We start from the raw sequence: 6,046 nt of genomic DNA on the forward strand, positions 1-6,046 counted from the left end.
TTAATTTTAATTTCCACGATGCAGATAAAAATAAGAAAATACAACATTGTGCCTTCCTGAGTACCGTTATATCGTTATATCAGTACAGAAAATAAACAAACAAAAAGAAGAGAAAGAAGAAGCAAAGTAAGTGAAAAGCCAAAAATATAAAAAAATCATGTACACATACACATGTATACATTTGGATCCAATTGTCAAATACACAAAATATAAAGTAGTGATGATGCGCCATCCGCAAACCGTTGCTTTTTTCTTGGTACAAAAAATATTTATTATTCTATTCTATCACTGCCCCTGAGAGAAATAAATATAAGGAGTTTATAGGGAGCTTTCATATATATCGGGCATATGCGCTGTAATTCGTCTTTGCATTAAACTGTGGTTCAAATAAGCAAACAAGCACCGCTACCCTAAAATAAAACTAAAATGTGGTTTAAGGGCACTTGTTTGTTAACTATATATGTATATGTATACATACATGTATATTTATAATATAATATATCTATAATTGGCGTTTACACGCTTTATTGGGTGTTTGGCCGAGCTACTCATCCTCTTTGCGATGCGCGTCTTGATTTTTTCGCAAATGTAGGAACGAGAGATGGTATTTTATGCGGATTTTTTCATGGCACAAATATTCTCGGAGCAGCAGCGCTTTAAGTGCGGGAATTTCTACTGCCATTTCCTCAAATCCTGTATGTTAAAAAACATGTGTATTTGTTTTTTTTTAGTAGTTGTTGTGACAAAGCTAGCGTGTATTAGGACAGTATATTAACCCTTGGGGGAACCTGTTATCCCTATAGGGCGCGTCCCCAGGTGGTGGATAGGGGAACGCCTCCCAGATATGGAAGGTAGGAGAGTAGGTCTCCCGCGAACCACACAGGTCGAAGACGTAAACTTCGTTAAAAAAACTCCCTCAACCCAAGGTGTGATGCGACCCGTGCCTATTGGGTGGGTTTGGCAGCCGAGGGCCTAAATAAGGCTGTCTTCGTACGGAGCCCTCCTGATATCAGGCCGCCTCAGGTTGTAACGGTGGCCTTGCCATGGTATGGGGCGCTGCCATGGTCGACCGGATATTTCCCCTTTATCCTCTTTGGTCACCGCGCATGGCGACATGCGCAGCTCCCTTGGCGGGGCAGGTGACCGTTCGAACCAGATGTAATGAAACCACAAAAACTTAAAAATTCGGATGACGGGAAAACAAACACGGAACAAACGGACAAAATGACGGGAAAACATACCAACGCATCGACAGCACGGACTGATAAAAAACCAAACACGCGGACAGAACTTCAGGACAAGCAAACAGACAGACAGGAGGAAGCGACGGACGCACTTAAAAAACAGTCAGACAATTGGACAAGACGTACAAGCAAGGATGACGGGGTCCCCCAAGAGGATGAGCTCTTAGCCTCCAGCCAAGAAACAGTTGAGGGCAAAGCTGTGGGCCACAGTACGCCAACAACTATAAATCAACCAACAACATCCGCTCAAGCCATGGGGCAAAAGCGTGGTAATAAAGGTCCCTCGAGGTATAAACTTTACCAGAGGTCTCTCGCTATCCTTGGCAAGATTCGGAAAAACGAGACCGAAGGTAAAGTGCATCCCAAAGATGAGACCGACAAGGCAAGATGTCAAAAGGTGGTTGATGAATACTTGGCATTCCAAGCCGCCAACAGGACAGATGCCAAAAAACGAAACCGCTCGCATGACGAAACTGGGAAGGTAACAAAGAAGCACAAGATATCGGATCAGGGAGCAGTTGCCTCCAAACCTATCAAGCGATTTAGTGAGGTGGCACGGGACCATCTCCAAATGGCATTGGTAGACTAAACCTCTAACTGCGGGAAACCAGTGCTTGACAAATGGTCAGAGATTGAGGCACGGTTGTCTCGCATAGTCGTTGACCATGTCATGGCGAACCCGCAGGACCAAACACCAGGTTTCGACTCGGTGGAGGTAGTCCGCGGTTACCGAGTCATTAAATGCGATGACCAATTCTCATTGCATTTCTTGACTAACGTGATTGGTAAAATCCAGAACAGCTGGGAAGGCTGGAAACTCAAGCTAATTCCGGCTAGCGAGATTCCACGAAGGCCGAGGGCTCGCATCTGGGTACCAAACATGGAGTTTGATGGCAATCAACTAATCCCCTACCTTCAGGCGCATAATCGCTCGGTGCCGATGACCGATTGGTCGATCATCAAAGCGGAGGCTCCGCAAAGGCACAGCAGGTCATTCCTCCTTCTAATTACAGAAGAGAGTGGAACCACTGGAGAAAGTGGGAAACAAACTTCAGTTTGGGATCAGGAAGACCCAGCTGAAGATATTCCGTTCTGCAAACCCGGAAGAGGAGCAGGATGAGATCGATGGTGCCAACGAACTGCTGACTGGCATGCAGCTAGATGACACCGAGTCCGAAAAAGGAAACCAATAAACATGGGTTTAAAGGTTGTCCAAAATAATCTGCAGCACTCACAGTGTGCAACGGACAACCTAACCGTTCTCCTGGCGGAGGAGGACGTGGACATCGCACTAATTCAGGAACCCTGGGTGCGGAGCACCGAGGTGAAAGGGTTCACTGGGAAAACCTACAATATCTACTATAAACGGATAGAAGATAATCCCAGAACATGTATTGTAGCTAAAAAACATTTAAACACATTTTTAATTCCATTATATAGTTCACAGGTGTGACGGCTGTTGAGGTGTGGAATAACGCTTGCCTCTATATACATGGCACACGAAAGACCAGCACCGCCTGAGGAGGCTCGTAAACTTGTGCAGGAAAACCCGAACAAAACCCTGCTTCTCGGATGCGATGCCAGTGCAAGGCATGCCCTATGGGGAAGCTCCGAAACAAACGACCGAGGTGAGTATCTTTATGATTTCATAATGAACACTAACTTGTCGGTATGTAACAGGGGTAACACTCCCACTTTCACCTTTCCAAGTACGGAGTACTTCAGGGGATGGGAGGAAGTGATCGATGTTACCCTAATGTCTGAAAACAGCTCAGTAAGGTTAGACAATTGGAGGTTCTCTGATAAAAGGTCTTTCTCGGATCACAGCTGGATCCTGTACGATCTGGATCTTAATGTTGATCCGCCCTTACCGTATAGAAATCCACTAAGAACCAACTGGAAAAGGTTCAGTAACATAGTCAATAAAAGGATAGGAGAGATTCCCATCCACAAAATCACTCTCACCGAAAACCATCAGAGTAGGGTCACAACACTGGAGAAAGCATTTAGTAGGGCCTACAAAACGTCCTGCCCCATAAAATTTAGCAAAAAATCCCATCCCCCTTGGTGGAGCAGTGAGCTCTCAAAACTAAGGGAAAAATCTAGATCAACGTTTAACCTCAGCTACTCAACAGGAAATTGGCAATTGTACAAAGAGAGTCGGAGACAGTACAAGAAGGCAATTAGGGCCGCCAAGAAAGAGAGCTGGAGCGAATTTTGTTCGTCAATCGAATCCACCAGGGATTCTGCCAGGCTTAGCCGTGTTCTGTCCAAAGATCATTCAATGGCTTCTTGGGTCAAGAAGCCTGCTGGTACTTGGACAGCTACGACAGAGGAATCGCTAGAACTTCTGCTAAACACGCATTTCCCGGGGTGCAGCGTCCACGAAAGTGGGAGGGGAAGTATCAGGCGGAGCCAATATAATCCACAGCACCTCGCAAAAGAAATAATTACAAAGGAGAAAGTTGCATGGGCAATTAAATCTTTTTCACCTATTAAATCTCCGGGGCCAGATGGGATCATCCCAAAGATGTTACAGGAAACCTTGGACTGTATCCTACCATGGCTAGAGGAAATTTTTAAAGCGTGTTTAAACCTAGGTCATATTCCAGATAGTTGGAAACTAGTCAAGGTCGTCTTCATTCCAAAAATAGGCAGGAGGGGGCATGAATCAGCGAAGGACTATAGGCCAATCAGTCTTTCGTCTTTCCTGTTAAAAACCTTTGAAAGACTTTTGGATATATATCTTAGAAGCTCTTTGGAGAGTTCTGGTATATCTACTGCACAACATGCGTACCTTAAAGGCAAATCTACGGAGACAGCGCTTCACGAGGTAATCCGAACAATAGAGGGCTCTCTAGAGAACAAACATTATACCATGGCGGCATTCTTGGATATAGAAGGCGCCTTTAACAATGTTAGTACAGATGCGATCCAACGGGCGTTGATAGACTTAGAGGTGGACAATTGCATCAGTAGTTGGGTCATCTCTATGCTAGAAACCAGGATCATCAAAGCTAATATGGGTAATATCAGTATAACCAAGAAGGTCCACAGAGGCACCCCACAGGGGGGAGTATTGTCTCCACTTCTCTGGTTATGTGTTATTAGCAAAGTCTTAACAAAACTTAATAGAGGTGGGGTAAAAGCGGTGGCGTACGCTGATGATGTGGTGCTAATGGCGTCAGGACTGTGTCCTAATACGATCAGTGGGATCATCCAAAGGGCATTAGGCGAGCTTAACTCTTGGGCCACAGGCTGTGGCCTAGGTTTAAACCCACGTAAAACAGAGCTTATGCTTTTCACCACCAGATATAAGGTACCAACTTTTACCCTACCAAATATTAACGGACAAACTCTGTCACTATCACCCAGCGCAAAGTACTTAGGGGTAATTCTGGACTCCAAACTAAGCTGGAAATTAAATGTTGAAGAACGGGTAAGGAAGGCAGAAATTGCTTTATATGCCTGTAAACGTATGCTTGGAAGAAGATGGGGTCTTCAACCTAAGCATACACTATGGCTGTATAAGACGGTTATACGACCTATTCTATCGTATGGTTCGGTAGTTTGGTGGAAGGCTCTAGGGAGAGAGTACAATACCAAACTACTCGGCAGAATACAAAGATCAGCATGTGCAATAACGGTGCAATCAGATCATGTCCTAGAGAGACTCTCAATGCACTGGCACACGTTATTCCAATAGACCTACATATTAAGAATACGGCAACCATGAGTGCATTTAGGTTAAACGAAGCGGGCCGCTGGAGAGAAAAAACGTATGGTCATGCTAGTCTATTATTGCGACAAACTCAGTTAATCTCGGTGAGAACTGACTACATCGTCCCGACGGTAACTTTCAATAGGAATTTTGCCACTCTCTTTCCAACTAAGGAAGAATGGAATAAGGGATTCTCTCTAAACAACTTCGACACTACAGTCTATACGGATGGAAGTAAAATGAGCTGCGATGTTGGAGCTGGAATATATTCTCACAGACTTAAAATTGAGAAATCTGTGCGTCTCCCTAATACCAGCAGTGTCTTCCAAGCGGAAGTACTGGCAATTGGGGAAGCCTGTAGGTTACTAATCGCAGATTTCTCTTTTAAGGGTAATATCGCTATTCTCTCGGATAGCCAAGCTGCAATCCAGGCACTGGGTTCGGCCACAACAACCTCCAAAGTGGTGGAACGAAGTAGGAATAGCCTCACCATCTTGAGTGAAAACCATAAAGTTACCTTAATCTGGGTCCCGGGACATCGGAACATTGAAGGCAACGAAAAAGCAGATGAACTGGCAAGAGGGGGCTCTGCCATGAATAACGCTCTTGCAGAATCGGTACTCACACCATTAGGTGCAGTCAAGAGCACAATTTCCCTAAAATACCTCCGAATCGCAGACTTTAGGTGGAAAGTCCAGACGAAATGCAAAATTAGCAGAACGTTATGGCCCACCTACAATCTCAAGCAATCGTCGGCATTAATAAGAATGAAACGACGGGACGCCTGGAGACTAACGGCAGTCTTAACTGGCTTCTGGTCTATCGGAGAACAAGCAGCCAAAATGGGTATCCCTCACAATACATACTGTCACAGTTGCAAACAACCGGAGAAAAAGGAGACAATCTTCCATTTCCTCTGTGAATGCCCTGCCCTATGGAAGGACAGAATGTTAACCCTGGGCCAACCGCTGTTCGAGAATCTCGAACAACTATCTGGCTTAGACGTTAACAACCTAATAAGGTTCCTTAACCGCACAGACTGGATATAGTTATGCTGTAAATAACCGTTAAACAAGTTGGT

Source organism: Anastrepha ludens, chromosome 2 (genome assembly GCF_028408465.1).
Source record: "Anastrepha ludens isolate Willacy chromosome 2, idAnaLude1.1, whole genome shotgun sequence".
NCBI classification, from domain to species: domain Eukaryota; kingdom Metazoa; phylum Arthropoda; class Insecta; order Diptera; family Tephritidae; genus Anastrepha; species Anastrepha ludens.